Source organism: Odocoileus virginianus, chromosome 13 (assembly GCF_023699985.2).
Source record: "Odocoileus virginianus isolate 20LAN1187 ecotype Illinois chromosome 13, Ovbor_1.2, whole genome shotgun sequence".
NCBI classification, from domain to species: Eukaryota; Metazoa; Chordata; class Mammalia; order Artiodactyla; family Cervidae; genus Odocoileus; species Odocoileus virginianus.
Genome location: NC_069686.1, coordinates 48493098 through 48512467, shown reverse-complemented (window position 1 = coordinate 48512467; position 19370 = coordinate 48493098). Strand labels below are relative to the sequence as shown.

Genomic DNA, 19370 nt, shown 5'->3' with positions numbered 1-19370 from the left:
GATGACCCTCAACTCATTTAACACAGACCCTGTGTCAGATGAACTGAGCTTGAAACATGTGGAAAATGGTTCAGAATCACAGGACCAGGGATTTCCCTGGTGGTCTAGTGGCTAAGACTCTACACTCCCAATGCAGGGGGCTTGGGTTCAACCCTAGGTCAGGGAACTAGATCCCACATGTTGCAACTAAGGATCCTACATGCCTCAAAAAGACTGAAGATGCTGCTTGCCACAGCCAAATAAGTAAAAAAGTAAAAAAGAGCATCCCACTTACCACTTCCTGCTTCTAAAGTAACATGAGTTGATTCTTTTGTATGATGGAAGCCATTGCTTATAAAGCATAATGCCAGTTACCCTTCCTAGTAGCTCTAACCACGCCAAGGCACTGTCCATTGTCTTCAAGCAATTGCAGTTCATTTTTTTGTTTATAGCCAGGTTCTTATTTTTGTAAACATTGCATTCTGAAATACAGGTGGCTTTTGAACTAGCAGAATGAATGAGGCACAAAAAAGTTTTGCTTTTTGAGTTCTTCTGTGCAGTGCAACCAGCGTGTTCTACCTGTGGTTTCTCTGGACGTCAACATTACCATCCAAGTGCTGCTTTCATGTTTTATTTCAGTGTGTCAAATGAGTGCTGCTTACCTTGTTTTCCAACAGAGATTGTGTTAGGAAATGAGTGGGCTACTTTTCCTACCCTAATCGGTATAGGTTTATGTTAAGTGGCTGCTGGGGTTTAGTACAAAACTCCCCATTTCTAAGCGTTTGGGGCATCTCTTTTTTTCCCTCTGCTGATCTAAAATGAACTTGTCTGACTTTCCCTGGCAGAGTTATAATTGCATGGAGAAGCCTTCTCTCTATTTATTGGAACATCTTGAGTGCTATCTACTGGTCAAATGTGGCATTGCCTCAGAAAGTGAGCTTCAGGCAAATTGTCACGGGTCTTCTAAGGATAACTTTTGTCCACTGGCTGAATATACGCTGAATATATGCCGTATGTTTTAGCACATCTTGAAACATACTGACTAGGAACCTGCATTCTTAAATTATACTATTGCCAGGGAATCACTCATTGCCTTCTGGATCAAAAGACCCCTTGATTAAGAGGTATACAAATTAGAGTAAAAGTGCAGTGTAACCAGTAGGTAGGTGCCCGCTTGTCCTTCCTTGAAATGAGTAACTGAGTAGTTTAAGTCTGATTCTCACTTTGCTGAGTAATGTCAATGGATAAAAATAAACCTTTAAAATGAGCTTTATGGAGTCAATCAATAATGCTATGTCTTCATGTATAAAAAGGAAGACCATTTGCACTCAATACTAGGTAATAAGCATATGCCAATACTAATAATATTGATCAGAATGCTTAAAAGATAACAGTCAATATTTAGTATGAGTTAAAATTCATCCAATTTATGCTAACCAAACTATATTTTATGTCCAAGGTCTTTTGTTTCAAACACCTGGTAACTTATCCAGAGAGGCATATTATGCTTTAGTCAAGATCCCAGAAAAGAATGTATGATCAGGGAGTGCAAAGCATTGAGCAACCGAGAGTCAATGAGAAGTGATCTGAAAGCCATGGTCAAAAAGCCAAGGGGTCTTCTTCTTGTAGCAAAATGAATAATTGTTCCATTTAGGACAAATAACTGTAAAGGAAAGAGCAAGTACAGGAGATCACTATTGATTATCAGGAAATAATGAAGAGAAAGGGCTAATGTGTTGACATCATTTAGGCGAAGATCCAGGTGATGAAGCTGTAGTTAACAGGAACTTTATGGAGACACATTGATTTAACAGTATACAGGGAAATAGACAATCCTATCATCATTTTTAAGTTATTAAAATGCAACTTATGCTGCCTTTCACTTATTTTAAGTTGTTATTCAGTAATTTGGCATTATCTATGTCGCTTCATATTAATACCTATATATTCTCCTGAAAATTATAATTTTAAAAATTGAATATCCTGGATTTTGAGACTGTGTGGTTTTTGTAACATATTCGGTTATCTGTATGCTATTAAATAATGACAGAAACATTTTGATTTATAATAAAAAGAGAATGAGTTAAAATATGTAGCTAAAATTTAATACCATTCTGTTTCAGCAATAGAATATTTAAATATATACATACATTTATAGGCACAGGCAGGAATCTTACTAATACTTATTTTTCAATCATTCCTAAATTTAGCTTTCTCTTTTTTTAACACCAGGTGCTGTACATATATTATCACATATAATCATTACAACGATTCTGTAAGGGGGGTATTATCTGAAATTTGTAATGGCAAAGCCGAGGAATACAGAAATCAAGTATTTTGCCCAAGATGACTTAGCCCTCGTGTAACAGAACCCAGGATTTGGACCCGGAAAATCCAGAACTTTCTCTCCTAACTGTGACGCAACACTGTCTCCAACTGTGTTGCTGTTTACATCTTGTCAGTGAAGTTCCATGTCTGTCCAAGCTCTTCATGATTTTCCTCTCACGGTGACCAACAGAAATGAGAAAAAAATAGCATATGGTGCGTTGCTACTAGAGAAGGTGTGTGTGTGTGTGTGTGTGTGTGTGTGTGTGTGTGAGAAAATATTTGGCACCTTGCCTGACACTGAGGGCTTGTTAAATCTGAATCATGTGAATGCTGTTTTCAAACTGAAAGGAAGTAAGCTGTTTTTCATTTTACTAGTAACCGCTGTGGACGTTCGCTCTGTGTAATGCCATGGAGCTGAGAATGACATTTCCCAGTGTCCTTTTCCCTGTTTAGTTGTGTTGGGGTTGGCCAAAGAGATCTGATCTGCATGAGATCTAGGAGGCTGCCACTAGGAATGGGCCAACCATTCCTCTCTAAAACTCCTCAACTTTCAATGAACAGCTGCAGACTGGACCCAGCACTTCCAGCCTGTGTTTGCTGTCTTCCATCTTCCTAAGGTCTGTGCCTGCCAGCCAGCTACTCCAAGCCCACCTCTAGATGCTTCGGGTAGATCCACAAGACAGGTGGTCACACAGACCCTGCATCGCCCTCATGAGTTCCTCTTCATGCTTTCGTTTAGATTCTCAAAGTATCTTGACTGAACCTCAGCTGACATCATCTCTCCTTTTTTTATTTGCCTAGCCGAAAATGGTCACAACTGGTCGGTAAGCACTGAAGCTCTCAGCTCTCTTAATGTCAGTTGCCTGATCATTTGTAGTGGAAATGCCTTCCTCCAGAAGGTCCGTGACCGCCCTCCACCCCTCTCATCCCACCTCCATCTAGTATAAAACAGCACAAATATCATTGCTGAGTTTTTCCTGGCTTTTCCTTCCTCTGCCTAAAGAGGATTCTGCCTGGGTCTCTTGATTGTCTTCTCTTTTTCTCTCTAAATGTGTGGTGAATCTGAGGTTCTTGCTTCGTTGCAAAAGCAGAGATGAAGTGATAGGTAAGAAGTGGATTTAGTTAAAGAGAAACACACTCCAAAGACAAAATCTTGGTCATCTCAGGAGGCAAGTGAGGTGAAAGTCGCTCAGTTGTGTCCAACACTTTGTGACCCAGTGGACTATAACAGTCCATGGAATTCTCCAGGCCAGAATATTGGAGTGGGCAGCCTTTCCCTTCTCCAGGGGACCTTCCCAACCCAGGGATTGAACCCAGGTCTCCCGCATTGCAGGTGGATTCTTTACCAGCGGAGCCACAAGGGAAGCCCAAGAATACTGGAGTGGGGAGCCTGTCCCTTCTCCAGCGGATCTTCCTGACCCAGGAATAGAACTGGGATCTTCTGCATTGCAGGTAGATTCTTTACCAACTGAGCTACCAGGTAGGCCTCAGAAGGCAAGAGATATGATGTGGTTAGTTTTTATCTGCTGGGTAATTTCATAGGGTGATGAGTGGGAGGATTATTCCAATTATTTTGGGGAAGGGGGAGAGATCCAGAAATTGAGATACCATCCACTTTCTGGCCTTTTATGGTTAGCCTTAGAACTGTCATGGCTCTGGTGGGTTTGTCATTTAGCTAATATATTATTATAATATATTATGATGAATGTATAATAAAGCTCAAGGTCTAGCGGAAGTGGAATCTTCTGCCATCTTGGACCCAGTTGGTTTTAACCAGTCTTTGTCATGTCCTATGTCTGTATCATTCTTTTAAAGGTTGTGCCTTGCCCACTTCCTTCCTGTTTCATGAGGAAAGTCCTACTTCTTCTTGAACCTCAGCAGTGGCAATTCTAGAATAAATGAGGAGTGAAGAAGAACCAGAGGACATTTGAGGTAGCAAGGGTTGGAGCATCCTTTCAGGTGTGGTTGAGAAGAGAGAAGTGGATGTAGTTTTAGTATACAAATGCAATGGAAAGGGAAAAAAGGGGATTCTAAAAAATATTGCAGGTACTGTACAGTCCTTTCATAGTAATTAAAATTAAGAACTTGAGTTATTTTGAAATTAGTTTTAGTTGCATGAATTTGGTTCTTTAAATTGTGACCCCTCTTTGGAACTGGATCATGTGGACTCTGGCTTCGAGAGGGTTATATGTATGAAGAAATATTCATGAATATCACACAGTCTCCAAATTGGCAGTAAAAAAATTCACCCAAATCTGTCAAATTTCTCAAGATTTATCCACTTTTTCTGAATCTAAAATTAATCTTTTAAGTATTATCCGAAGTGTTAAAGTGTATTCCAACATCTCTAAGTGTTTCTCAAAGTGTATTTTTACTAAACCATCTCTGAAGAACGTTAATATTGGATATTTACATGAAGAAAAAAGTCTCAGTTCAACCGTGTTTGGGAAACACTATGTGAACCAAAGTTAAATAGATTGATTTACTCAAAGCCCTTAATTTTTTTCTTAGAACTTCTTGAGTACCTCTCTTGGGACTAGCATAATCAAAAATACACTTAGAGAGACCCAAAGAGAACCATATAGTAACCATGTCTTCCTACACACAGTAACTCCGTGGGATCATTGGCATAATGCCAAAAGCTCAGCTTTTCTGTACAACGGTGCTGAATCCAATCTCAGAGACAATTTTGGGTGAAGTCGAAAAGGATAGCTTTATTATTCTGCCAGAAAAGGGGTCCACATTGGGCTCCTGCCTTGAAAAACTATGGGTTCCCACTTGGAGAGGATAGTGAGAAGCTTTATGTAATGATTCAAAGAGGGCATGATCATCTTGTGGACAGTATTCTGATGGGTTGGTAGTGAGATAAGTAGGAGTCAGCATCAACAGTCTTTAGGTTCCGGCTGGTCTGGTGTTGACTTGCCTGTGGGCAGCATACTCTCATTAATTGTTAACTTCTCCCACCTGAAGGTGGTTTGTTTCAGTATTCTGCAAAATAGCTCAAAGGTATTGTTGTGTGCATCTATTGATGGGGAACGAGGACCTTTCCTAATGGGTGTACTATTGTTTCTCTTGACTATTTGTTTCTTCCTAGTCTCTCATCCCCTCCCTCCCTAATTAGCAATTGCTCAAATCTGCTTAAATTTCTGATTTGGAACTTAAATCCTGAGTTGGAAGGTCATGGAAGCTGAATGAAGCCTGTTTCTATAATCAAAGAGATGGGGGACACAGAAAGGCTTTGTGCCCAGGCTTCCCACAGGGCCCTGCTCTATCAGGCAAAGATTTTGTTCTTTTCTTTCTTGGAATTTCAGACTTGTCTATTCTACTTCCCTTGCCTTCATACATTTTAGAATCAGCATGTCAGTATCTACCCATAAAAGCTTTCTGGGATTTATATTGGGATTGCATTTTGAATCTCTGAATCAAACCTGAGGGAAGAGATGAGGAATGGAGTTTTAATCATCATTTCCTGACTAAGACAACAAACAAAACCCAAACCTTTCCTTCCTATTAGAAAGTAAAGCCTGAACACCATAGCTTAGCACAGTTCTCTATCATTCAGCTACTGATTTTCCTCAGCCTTATATTTTATAACTTTTCAGCCTAGATTCTTACCACCAGCCAAAAGAAATCACTGCCCCTCCAACATACAGTGGCATCTTCCTGCCCATTAACTCATTCTTTTACCTCCTCCAAAATCCTGCCTCCATGTTTATTTAAAATTCATTTTCAGCATTTGATGCAAGTGAAACATTCACTGCTTCATCCAGCTGAAAGTTCTCTCTCAGTTTCTGAGTTCCTTCCATAGATTTCTGTGAGCACCATTCGTTAGGTATTTCTCAAACCTTGTGGTGTATCGTTAGTGTCATTTTTGCCTGAGAATGTAATTACATCACAGGCGTGAAATCCAATCTTGTTCTGAAGTTCCATGTATTCAAGGGGAAGATTATATGATGGTCTAGTCTTAGAGATCTGTTTTCCAGAGATATGGAATGGGGGATGTGGATGAGAACAATGTAAGGGATATGCATGAGAACAGTCACTGGAGCATTGAGAACAAACTAACTTTCAATGTTTGATACACCAAAAGTAAAATATTAAGGCTTCTGATATGACTCCAAATTTAAATATTTAGCCTGGGAAGTGTTTAGCCTTGGCTTTTGCTTATGTACTTCATCTTCATAGTTATAAACTGTTATTTTCTCCTCATACTCTTTCATCCCCCTCCGCCCTTGTCATTTGGGTGAGTTCAGCTGGTACTTGAGAAGTCCCATGGGCTAGGTTCTCTGTGTAGAGCCAAGTTTTCTGGAGCTTTGCTTATTTCATTTCATTAAAAAAATTTTTTAAAAACTATTTTAATATTGTAATTTTTATTTTTTGTTCATGCCATGTGACACATGAGATCTTGGTTCCCAGACCAGGGATTGAACCTTTGCCCCCTACGTTGGAAGCTTGGAGTATTAACCACTGGACCACTGGAAAAGTCCCTTATTTCATTTTTTGATCAAACATTTTCCCTCAACTGTGCTGTGTACTCAAAGTTCTGTTCCTTTCTAAGTAATATATGGAGATCTGAAAGAGAGAGGAAATTTTGATTTGAGGGGTTAATCTTTGATGGTACACCAACAGAATTCAGATTAGAAATTGTAGTGAAAAGTACTAGGTCTTTGAAGTCAGATAGTCTTGTATTCAAATTCAAACTCTAACCAGTTATATCCTGTGACCTTGGGTGAATTGTGAAGTTTAATTAAAAGCACATATAACATTTCTAGAACATGAGGAGAACAGCATACATTAGTTTCTTTACCCCTGTTTTTCTATAATCCTTCCCTCAGAATACAGTAATATCTGTTATTAATAATTTAACATTTTTTATATGCCAGGCACAGTGCTAAGAGATTTACACACATTTTCTCATAATCCTTAAAGCAACCTATTTTCTTTTTTTTAAATTTCTTTTTAAAGTATTACCATATACCATTTTTCACAAGAACAAGCAAAGGCTTAAAGAACATTTTGTAAGGTCATTAAATAAAAATTAGTGACATTGGCCTTTGAACTTGAATCTAATTACTTCTGAGACCTAGATTTTTAGTTACTATCCCATATTTTGCTAGTTATATGCTCTGTGTCGTGTGAGGAATTTCATGGATGAGGTCAAGATGGAGAATGTTTACCACCTAGCAAACTTGTGGGAAATATGTTTTAAGTTGTATAGATTTTTCATCTGTCCTTTGGACCATACCACAAGAAGCAGTTACTGTAACACTAATTTTTAATTTGAAAAATATATTTTAGTTGGGCTAAGTACATTTACATATTCATAGCACTCTCTGGGCTTTTCTGCTGGCTCAGACAGTAAAGAATCTGCCTACAATGCAGGAGACCAGGGTTCAATCCCTGGGTCGGGAAGATCACCTGGAGAAGGGAATGGCTACCCACTCCGGTTTACTTGTCTGGAGAATCCCCATGAACAGAGGAGTCTGGCGGGCTATAGTCCATGGAGCTGCAAAGAGTCAGACAACTTTAACTGAACAACTTTAACTCACTCACTAGCACTCTACTGGACTCTTTCTACCCTGACTCCTTGTAACTAGTTAATCAAGAAGCACTATGAAGTCTCTCATAACACTGTTGCTGATGGTATTTCCACTGACACTTCAAATATGGTCCAGCTTGATTAGAACAAGTCCACCTCTCTTCGAGTTAAGGTGGAGTTGGTGGTTGTGGGAAGGGACTTGGCTATTCATGGTCAGAGCAATGCCCTCATTCCTGCAGCAGTTCTTTTCTGGATTCTTTCCCTTCCAGTGACCCTTGTGGCTGTACTTCCTATATCCCTGGAAGCTGCTGAGATAACGGGCATCTCTGAATCATCAGCCTCTAGAATCTGGTTCCTTCTCTGCCCAGCAGAATAGTGACTTTTGCTTCTTGTGACTGACTTTTACCTCAGATTTTCAGATAAGTGCAATGGATGGTTCCTTATGCCATAGTTCTCTCTTTCTTCTCCTCCTCATCCTACTACTTTTTAAATTGTTTTACTTTTCTCAAAGATCAGATACTTTGAAAAGCTTACTTGCTATATAAGCTTCGTTATGGAAAACAGTAGTCTCATCCTTTCCTATTGCCTTGTTATATCCCCACATCCCCACACTCAACCACTTCTGAGTTTATCTGAGTATTTGGTATTTATTTCTGTTTCTTTTTATTTTCTGTTTTTACTATTTTCTCTATTTCTATTTTTGCCATCTCATTTTTCTTAAATAAAATGATTACATTCCCATTCCTTAATTTTCCTATTGTAGCCATTTTCTATTGACTTCCAACAGTGGAAGATAAAGCTCTATAGGTTTCTTCTGCTATTTTGCGTCCTTTTCCCCCTTTATTATAGTTATATAAAAGCATTGGGTATGTACTCCAGTTTTACACTATTATGACTATTACAGTTGATTTTTGTGGGTAAGCTATGTGGAAGACCATGATTACCTTTTCTTTCTTTAGGGAAAGCATGTTGTTTTACCTAAAAATAATAATAGTGTCAAATCAGATTTTTGTTTAAATTTCTATGTACTTAATGGCAGTCCAACCACAAATTTTCCTCCAATAGTTTAATCTTTTCTCTGTACAAAGACAGTTGAAGGAATTCACTTGCATTTTCTTGGGAATGCCTCTCTGGGTGTATGTGACCTGTTCCATATGCTCTTTCCTCTTTTCCTATGGCACAGAGGGCACCCTGGGGTCTCCCTTCCTACTGAACTGGGACCCTTTCAGTTCTTTCTCATGATACTATTTCTGTTTCCTTCCTATTTCCTATATGCCATGCCTTTCTCTTTCTTGGTTTACTATCCTTCACTGGTAGAACCTGTCTTCCAGTAACTTCCTGAGAAAATGTGTATGGAAGGTAAAATATTAGTGTGTTAAATATCTGAAACCTAGACAGCATATTAAAAAGCAGAGACATTACTTTGTCGAGAAAGGTCCGTCTAGTCAAAGCTATGGTTTTTCCAGTAGTCATGTATGAATGTGAGAGTTGGACCATAAAGAAAGCTGAGCACTGGTGAATTGATGCTTTTGAACTGTGGTGTTGGAGAAGACTCTTGAGAGTCCCTTGCACTGCAAGGACATTAAACCAGTCAATCCTAAAGGAAATTAGTCCTGAATATTCATTGGAAGAACTGCTCCTGAAGCTGAAGTGCCAATACTTTGGCCACCTCATGCGAAGAACTGACTCATTGGAAAAGACTCTGATGCTAGGAAAGTTTGAAGGCAGGAGGAGAAGGGGATGACAGAGGATGAGATGGTTGGATGGTATTACTGACTTGATGGACATGAGTTTGAGCAAGCTCTGGGATTTGATGATGAACAGGGAGGCCTGGAGTGCTGCAATCCATGGGGTTGCAGAGTTGGACATGACTGAGCAACTGAGCTGAACTGAACTGAAAAATCTGAAACTCTTTTTAATCATCATGATGCACTGATCATTTATCAGAGTGTAGAAATCTAAGGTGAAGTGAGTTCCCCTCAGCATTTTTAAGGCATTGGCCTGTTGTCTTCTAGCTCTCTGTGTTGTGCTTGAGAATCCTCATGTCATTTTGAGTTTTAATTTTTTATTTGTGACTTCTTTTTGCATTCCCTGGAGGCTTAAAATGTCTCTCTTTGTCTCCATCATGTCATGATGGTGTGCCCTGAATATGGATTTACATTTGCTCACTATGCTGAGCACACAATAGGTTCTCCCTGTTGTGGGAAGTACACCCTTCAGGGCTAGAAATTCTTCTTGAATTGCCTATTTTATTATTCTTTCCTGTTTTATTTATTTATTTATTTTTCTCTCTGAAAGGCTTATTATTCAGATGTTAGTCCCCGTAGGCTCTTATTTTCTCATCTTATCAATTCTATATTCAATCTCCTTGTCTTCTTTCCTTTAGTCTTTCAAAAATTTTCTTAATTTTGTCTTCTAAACCTTCCACTGAATTTTTAGTTTATGTTATACTGCCATATTAGCTCTCATCCTGTTCTGGATGAAATAACTTCCCTTATTTTTCTGAGAATATGGTTTTATTTTTGAAATTTTCTTCTGTCTGCAACATCTCTGGTTTTCCCCAAATTGTTTTCATCTGTCTTTCATGGAAGGGCTTCCCCAATGGCAGAGTGGTCCTTGACTGCCTGCTCATGCTGAGGAATGAGTCCCTGGAAAGCTGATTGAATCCATTGCATATACAAGGTGTGTTAACTCTCAGCTTCACTGAAAATGAATTTGCCATGACCATTTCCTTGGAGAACCCAAAAGTAAACATCTTTAGCAATTTACTGTTGGCCCCTTCAGGATACTCAGAGAAGAATCTTCCAGTCTTCTTCATGGAGACCGCAGGCCTTGCTTCCACTGTTCTAGTAGCTGACTGGTGATCAGAGCATGCAGGGAGTGGTATCAACATTTAATATGAGAATTTTCACTTAATTTCTCTGTGCTGGTTGTGTGTCTCCCAACTTCCAGGGTGTCTGATAGTCTCTGGTCCAGAGACTCTCTCTTTTATAGTTTTCAGGTGTGTAGAAGGGGAATTTACCCATCAACATGGAGGTGGGGAAAGGATTTGAGGAGTATTTGTTTTTTAAACACATTTTCAACTGGTCTTCCTGTTTTTTATTACATTTCCCGGTCAGTTCAGTTCATTCGCTCAGTCGTGTCTGACTCTTTGTGACCCCATGGACCGTAACACACAAGGCTTCCCTGTCCATCATCAGCTCCCAGAGCTTGCTCAAACTCATGTCCATTATGTTGGTGATATTTCCCAGAGCCATCAACTCCTGAGCCTTTTTGGAGAACAGCGAATCCTTTTTTCCTTCTGCTTTAACATGGTCAGCTTGGGGTTCAACTTTCTCAAGTCTATGGCAGTGGTTATTACAAGTCCTTCTGCTTTTCTCCAATTTGTGTGTTTAAGCCTCCCTCCCCCCCCCCCTTTTTTTTTGACCCTTGAAATTAGCCTTTGAAATTTTCAAAAAATTATCAAAGATTCCACTTAACAGTTATTTTAACAGGGATTTGGAATGGAGGCGAACTAAATGTATGTGTTCTGGTCGCCATTTTTCTTTTTTTTTAAACAAAACTAGAATTCCACTTTTATTCTTTCTTGTCTCATATTGTCTTCTCAGCTGAACCTTGTTATTCTGTTCCTTTCAAATCCCAGACCAGCTGCTTAGTCTGGCTTACTTTGCCAGGCCCGTTCTCTGATCTGACTGTCTCAGGGGTCGTATTGATGCTCCTTCAGGTGCAATTTCTTCTGTTTGTGTCTGAACCCCAAAGAAGTGCTGGGTTCTTTTCCTCTCCTTCAGAGCTCCTGGTTCACATGATCCAGGGATGGCCTCTTAATGAGTGGCCTGTTTCCATATCTCTAAGCATTCTATTAGTTTGATCTGCAGTGTCTGGGTCTCCCAGAACAGTAGATGAAATCTGCCAGGGCACGTGGAAGACAGACCAGCTCCAAAGAGTCTCATCTCCTTCCAGGTACATTCTATTAGTTAGATAATTTTCATATATGGCGTCTTTATATTTACGGGGGTTACCATTTACAGTTCTAGAAATGTCTTTCCCACTTGGTCACATTTCTTTCTTTTTTTTTTTTTTTCTGTCTTTTAGGGAAAATTTTTGTCTGATGTTACTGTTTTATTTCTGGTTGATATTTCTTTTTTCAAATAACTCTACTTTTTGTAATTCTAGCACCTTACCATATTTATATGCTCTTTTAGTGTATGTATAAGGTAACTCAGCTCTTTACATGAAGCACAGCTTTTACTTTTAAAATGTGTTACTGTTTTTCTAACTGGGCTTCCCTGATAGCTCTGTTGGTAAAGAATCTGCCTGACGTGCAGACGAGCCCAGTTTGATTCCTGGCTTGGGAAGCTCTGCTGGAGAAGGGATAGACTATGAAATTAATGTATATTCATTGTGAAACATGAAGTTCAGTGAAGTTAAGTAATTTGCCTAAAAGTTATCCATTTAATTAGTATCAAGTCCAAATGATTAACACTCTGGTATACTATGTTTGATTCACCTAAGCTGTCTTTTGCAACAAAGGAGGCATCTAAATAGTCATTGTATATAAATGGTTATAAAATTCCATCAAAGCGATTTTCTTTTGGTCTTATTGATAGTCAAGTACAAAGCTTATTATACAACCAGCCAGTATTTTCTCAGAATAGTTAACTTACTAATGAATTATTTCAACATTTGATAGATATTACATAAGCACCTACTATGTTCCAGACTGTGCTAGGGGATGGCCAATCATTGGGAAACAAGAATTTTATGGTGAAAAGTTCTTGATTTTCTCATTTTGGATTTTGCACATGGGGTCCTCTTTATCTTCTCTACTCAGAAGAGAGATTCTTAATAAATGCCAAGAGTTTCTTTAGTTGTGACATTGGGAGGCAGTTCCTTTTTCAGTCTCTCTAGTCCTGCAGACTCATGATAGGCAGTCTACCAGCAGGCAATACTAGAAATGACCTATGAATTATGATAAGTCTGGCTTAGGAAATCAAACAGATATCTTAAATCAACAAGTCTTTGGCTGATTCCCAGCTGTAACAGGACTCGTTCCAAATCATCATCTGTAGTCACTAGTGAAAAATCAATGAGCAGCTCACTGGGATATGTAATGAGGGGAAAGACATGAGTTGAAAGGAAAACAAACAATAGAAACATTCAATATTTAGTGTGAAAGAAAATCAACTGCTTACAGTGTTATCAGCAATGTATAGTCTTAAATTTATGTACCATCTTGTTATTTAAATTAGTGCCTTCCTCTAAAAAACTAACATAACAAGATATTTCTGAGACCAGTAAATTTTGGCTTGCAGACATAAGGAAGCAGGCTTAGTTTGTGCTGCGGCCTTTATGGTTTTGCCAGCATGGGGCATGCGCTTTTCTAAGGGTAAACATGTTCTTTCTTACATTATTTGTGAAAGAGTAACACAGAACTAGCTAACAGATTATTATTATTTTTTCTACTGAACAACTGTGAAACAGTTATATTTTGCTGAAACATCAACCTTTGGGGAACTTGGACTTGAAGCAGTAATTTGTAACTGACTGCACCTCAGAGTAATCTGTAGAGGGTTTAAAAACTTCAGGTGCCTGGGCTGTGTCCCTGGATGTTCTGAAAAGTTCACACGTGAATGATTCTGTTGGTTCATTGGGATTGGGGAGCCCCAGGCAGCAGCATGAACCCAATTGGACGGAGCTATGTCAGGGGTCCCTGAGGACCCTGAGAGTTGGGTAAAGGCCGAACTAGGCACATCCAGATAAAGAGAACAAAAATGGAGAGCTCAATTCATGCTGGAAATGAAGAGAAAGGATACAAATGCCCTTAATAAATGATGCAAACAAAATGTTAATTTAATATGTCTTAAAAAAAGATCTAGACCAATGCTGTCCAATAGAAACATATGTGTAGGATGTATGCCATTCAAAATGTAAAGAAAAAAGTGGACAGAGGCAGAATTAATTTTCATAATATATTTTATTTAACCCAGTATATCACAAATATTATCACTTGAAAAGTTAATGATAGGAAACATTAATGAGAATTTTATTTATTTATTTATTTTAAAGTTCAAAGTTTCAAGGTTCAAACAACTTTATTTATTACTTTTGCCATACCATGAGACATGCAGGATCTTAGTTCTCTGACCAGGGTCTGAACCCGGGTACCACTGCAGTGGAAACATGGTCTTAACCAGTGGACTACCAGACAAGTCCTTAATAAGGTATTTTCATTCTTCTTTCCTGCAAGGTCTTTGAAATCCAGTGTGTATTTTACACTAACAGCACATTTTAATTTGGACTCCTCCCATTTCAAGGGCTAACTTTGAAGGTCACCCATGGTTTTCATATTGGACAATGCGGGTCTAAGTAGATGAGTGCCCTAAATATATTGACAAGCAATGTCAGAGCTCCAGCAGAGAAGATAATCTGACCTGGAACTTAGACTTTTCTTTGGGACGTTCTCAGGAATCTAGGCCTTAAGGAAGAAGTTTTGGAGGATTGTAGCTAAATGGAATTGTTGAGAAAATTAGTGAATGAAAGGGGAAACTGGTCACTCTGCAACCATGCAGTAGAGAAGAAACAACTTGTTGTAGCCTGCAAGACTCTTTTGTCCGTGGACTTTTCCAGGCAGCAATACTGTAGTGGGTTGCCATTTTCTCCTCGAGGGGATCTTTTGGACTCAGGGATCAAGCCGATGTCTCCTGCACTAGCAGGCGGATTCTTTACCACTGAGACACCTGGGAAGCAGTATATCTTCTCTCTTCTTCTTATGATCTCTGTCCTACAGTGAGCTGCCTTTGTCATTTTTAACCTTTTTTTTTAAACTGGAGTATTATTGTTTTACTTTCATTTCTGATTTAAATTGTTGTTTTTCCCCTTAGAGAAAAAGGGTTAGAGTAGGATACTCTATTCTCCATCCTCAAACTCTGCTTTTTGCCTCTCAGAGTATTGACACTTCCTACTTTGACTTTAAATCTTATAAAGTTCCATCTTACTGCACTGCCTAGGTAGGATTTATTACTGAATCCAGATAGTTATTGATAACTTCTCAGGCCTGAAAACCATAAACAAGCAAACAACCCAAACAAATAAAAACAGATAGTATATCTCAACTGTATATTGTAAGGACAGTTGATTTTTTTTTTCCCTTCTGAATTTGTTGTGCTTAAAACCCAACAGTCCTCAAGATTCTTCTTTTTTGCACTGTGGGTAGTTAATACTAGATAAAATTCCAGCATAAAGAGACAGAGAGATACTAGGCTTTAAACTGGGATGTCTGCTAATTCTTAAGTAGTTCTTAAATTCTAATTTAAAGTTAAAAGAATGGATCTTTTTATATAACCTCACACTATCAGATGATATGCTTGCCTGTTTTGAAGGGCATGTCTCAACATCTCCATTAAACATGTTCTCTTGGACCCGAGGACTCTCTCAAAATACACTGTATGTTCCTGAGTTACCACATGCAAGCAGTGGACTTCTTGAAATCATTCTGGAAAAGTGCACAGAGAAGGAATTAAAGTGTGTATTTGTGTGTTATGGAACAGAGAACTTAGTAAAAAGAAGATAAAGTTAAGCTTCTAAAAACACTGGAGGGAAGAAAATCAAGAAAGTGTTTTGATTGTTTATTGTTTGTTCTTATAGTTACTTTTAAATATTTAAAACCAATATGTATTTTAAACTTTCGATTGATGTGATGATATACTTATGAGTTGCCATAATATTACTACATCTGGTTTTTCAACCACTCTCAACCAGTAAATTCCTAAGGAATGCATGTTCCTGAGCTGGGCCACTTTTTGGTTCTCTTGGACCTTGGATTCCTTATAAGCAAAGCAGGTGAATAATACCAGAACATAGGGTTGTTGTAAAGATTAGAAATAACATGTATAAGTGGTTTGTCATGGTATCTGGAAGGCAACAATGGTCAATGGGAGTTTCTTTTTCTTTTTTAATAAAATGTTTGATCTAATTGGGCAGATAAATATATGTACAAAAATAAAAATATAAAGTAATGCTCAAAATTCTCCAAGCCAGGCTTCAGTAATATGTGAACTGTGAACTTCCAGATGTCCAAGCTGGTTTTAGAAAAGTCAGAGGAACAAAAGGTCAAATTGCCAACATCTGCTGGATCATCAAAAAAGCAAGAGAGTTCCAGAAAAACATCTATTTCTGCTTTATTGACTATGCCAAAACCTTTGACTGTGTGGATCACAATAAACTGTGGAAAACTCTGAAAGAGATGGGAATACCAGATCGCCTGAACTGCCTCTTGAGAAACCTGTATGCAGGTCAGGAAGCAGCAGTTAGAATTGGACATGGAACAACAGACTGGTTCCAAATAGGAAAAGGAGTACGTCAAGGCTGTGTATTGTCCCCCTGCTTATTTAACTTATATGCAGAGTACATCATGAGAAGCGCTGGGCTGGATGAAGCACAAGCTGGAATCAAGATTGCCGGGAGAAATATCAATAACCTCAGATATGCAGATGACACCACCCTTATTGGCAGAAAGTGAAGAAGAACTAAAGAGCCTCTTGATGAAAGTGAAAGAGGAGAGTGAAAAAGTTGGCTTAAAGCTCAACATTCAGAAAACTAAGATCATGGCATCTGGACCCATTGCTTTATGGCAGATAGGTGGGGAAACAGTGGCTGACTATTTTTCTGGGCTCCAAAATCATTGCAGATTGTGATTGCAGCCATGAAATTAAAAGACACTCTCCTTGGAAGGAAAGTTATGACCAAACTAGACAGCATATTAAAAAGCAGAGATGTTACTTTGCCAACAAAGGTCCATCTAGTCAAGGCTATGGTTTTTCCAGTAGTCATGTTTGGATGTGAGAGCTGGACTATAAAGAAAGCTGAGTGCCAAAAAATTGATGCTTTTGAACTGTGGTGTTGAAGAATCTTGAGAGTCCTTTGGACTGCAAGGAGATCCAACCAGTCCATCCTGAAGGAGATCAGTCCTGGGTGTTCATTGGAAGGACTGATGTTGAATTTGAAACTCCAATACTTTGGCCACCTGATGCAAAGAGCTGACTCATTTGAAAAGACCCTGATGCTGGGAAAGATTGAGGGCAGGAGGAGAAGGGCATGACAGAGGATATGGTTGGATGGCATCACCGACTCAATGGACATGGGTTTGGGTAGACTCCGGGAGTTGGTGATGGACAGGGAGGCCTGGCGTGCTGCAGTTCATGGGGTCGCAAAGAGTTGGACACGACTGAGTGACTGAGCTGAGTTGAAGCGTACAATAAGACATCAGAGGGAAGAGAAAAGTAGAGCTTGGGTTGATGTGTATCTCCCATGCTAGTTGTCAGGAAGCATTTAACAAGAAACTTCCTGTGGGCTGTTTTGGATCTGTCAGTAATCCTCTGGTCTTATTAATTCCTGAATATTCAGGAATTAAGCAGAGAGGCACGCCTTTCCTGGGGCTGAGGAATCCAGGAATTTCTCATTACAGTGATAATTTATGAACCATACGGTAAAAAGTGATTGTTTGCAACGGTCTCTTTGATAGGGATCGTGTTATGTTTTGTAAATCTGGAATTTTAATCTTTGTCTTTGCTGAGAATAACTTCCTTGTAAGACAGTATATATGCCCACACCATGTTGATTAAAACACCTTTGCTCCATCACAGCTTGGGTCCCCGTGTCTTTCTTTCTTTCCTTCTCTCTCTTTCAGGCTAATTCCTTGGAGTGCAGAGGCCCGCTGAGCTTACTTTCTTGCCCGGGGTTCTAAGACCCTCTTGAGAAGGGTGCCTTCTCCCACTCGAGAGGGTGCCTGGTGCCTATGTGCAGCAGTGCGAGCTCTAAGAACAGGGCTTTATTGGCTTTCTGCGTAAACCAGGGCATATCAGCCTCTTTCTCTCTCTTACTTTCTTATTGTCGACTCCGGACCACCAGGTTCTGGTCCATTAAAGGACCAACACTAGTCTGTAAGCCTTATGAGGGTGAGTCCTGCCCTGGTTTGTCCATCTTTGTATCTCTAGCACCTGACACAGGGCGTGGATCATGGTAGATGTTCCATCAATATATTTGGGCAATAATGCAATTTGGGGATTCCTAAGAGCACCAGGTATTGTTCCCTGTTTTCAGTCAGGGCCTTGGGAAATATAGGAAGGGCAAACAGGCTAAGGAAACCCAGGGAGGCTTCATGCAGGAGGCATCTAGAAGGACAATAGAGTTTAAAGAGAGCGAGTGGCTCAAGGGCAATTCATGCAGGAACAAGGGTACAAAAGTTAGAATAGTTCCATTTATTGGGTGATATTACATAAACCAATTGGCTGGAAGAGATTTATGTTAATATTTATGAAGAGGTAAGATCGGTGGATATTTCAGGTAAATTTCAGAGAGTCTTGAGTGCCAGGCTTAAGTGCAGTGGGTAACAGAAATTACCCTTTTTGAAACTGCTCTAATCCACAACCACCTCACACTGGGAAAGCCCCTAAACAGAGAGGAGAAACCTCCCTATCTGATAGCCTGCCCTCATTTACATTATAAAACAATTGCTGAAGGTCTGTAAGCAAAGATGTTGAGATGCTGCCTGTTTTGCATGGCCTGATGCCAGGAAATCTTCCAGCCCAGCTGGGAGCCCTAGTCAGAACAGATCGCCTGCCTTTAAATGCACAATCAAAGCCAGGTCAAATGTGTTCCAGAACAGACTGAAAAACGTGAAGCCAAATATGATAAATTGTGGTGAGTAAGTTGGCTGTGAAAGAATTTGGCTCTGTGTGTGTTTTTTTCTACACATGGTTCAAGGGGGTGGTTTGTTGTTGATTGTTGGGTGCTATTTAGAAGCAGAATCCTGTCTCTTCCTACAAAGGTGGCTGATAACTTGTCTCTGTATGCCGCATTATTCCTTAGCTCCAACAAGGGGCCAGTTAACATAAGCATTTGGTATTGTCTGCATTGGTCACAATTAGGTGCAATCCAATTTCTGTTATATTAGCTGGAAATAACTCAGTTAACCCCTCACCTCCTCTAATTCACTTTTTCAATTCCCTTTTTATTTCTCTGCTGTGACTTGATGTCCTAAGCTTTTTTCTGGATACCACATGCTTCCAAATTCTCTTCATTCTATTCTTTCTTTTTTGTTTTTATTTTTGTTTATTTATTTTTAGCTGATCTTATTGATTGCTTATTTTTGGACGTTCCGGGTCTTCATTGCTATTGAGGGCTATTCTCTAGCTGCGGAAAGGGGGGCTCCTCTCTAGTTGAGGTACGTGGGTTTTTCAATGTGGTGGCTTCTCTTGTCATGGAGCACAGGCTCTAGGGCATGTGGGCTCAGTAGCCGTTACTCCCTGACCCTAGGGCACAGGCTCAATAGTTGTGGTGCATGGGTTTAGCTGTTCTGCAGCATGTGGGATCTTCCCGGATCAGGGGTTGAACCCGTGTCTCCTGCATTGGCAGGCGGATTCTTTACCACTAAGCTACCAGGAAGTTCTGTTTTTACTTTTAGATCATAACTTTATTTGTGTGTTAAAGAGCCTTTATGTGAGAGTTACAGCAAGTGATTATGTAG

At 39.4% G+C, this 19370-nt stretch overlaps 1 long non-coding RNA gene across 2 annotated transcripts in view; it reads left to right on the top strand.

Annotated features, from left to right (window-relative positions):
- LOC139038068 (uncharacterized) overlaps window positions 1–19370 on the top strand; it is a 196454-nt gene that overhangs the window by 6412 nt on the left and 170672 nt on the right. The window contains exon 4 of one of the 2 annotated variants that reach the window (XR_011490997.1): window positions 15916–17473. The exons of the other annotated variant lie outside the window; for it this stretch is intronic. This is a non-coding gene — a long non-coding RNA (uncharacterized lncRNA). Of the gene's footprint in view, window positions 1–15915; window positions 17474–19370 lie in introns of those variants that run through there. 2 annotated transcript variants of the gene reach the window in all.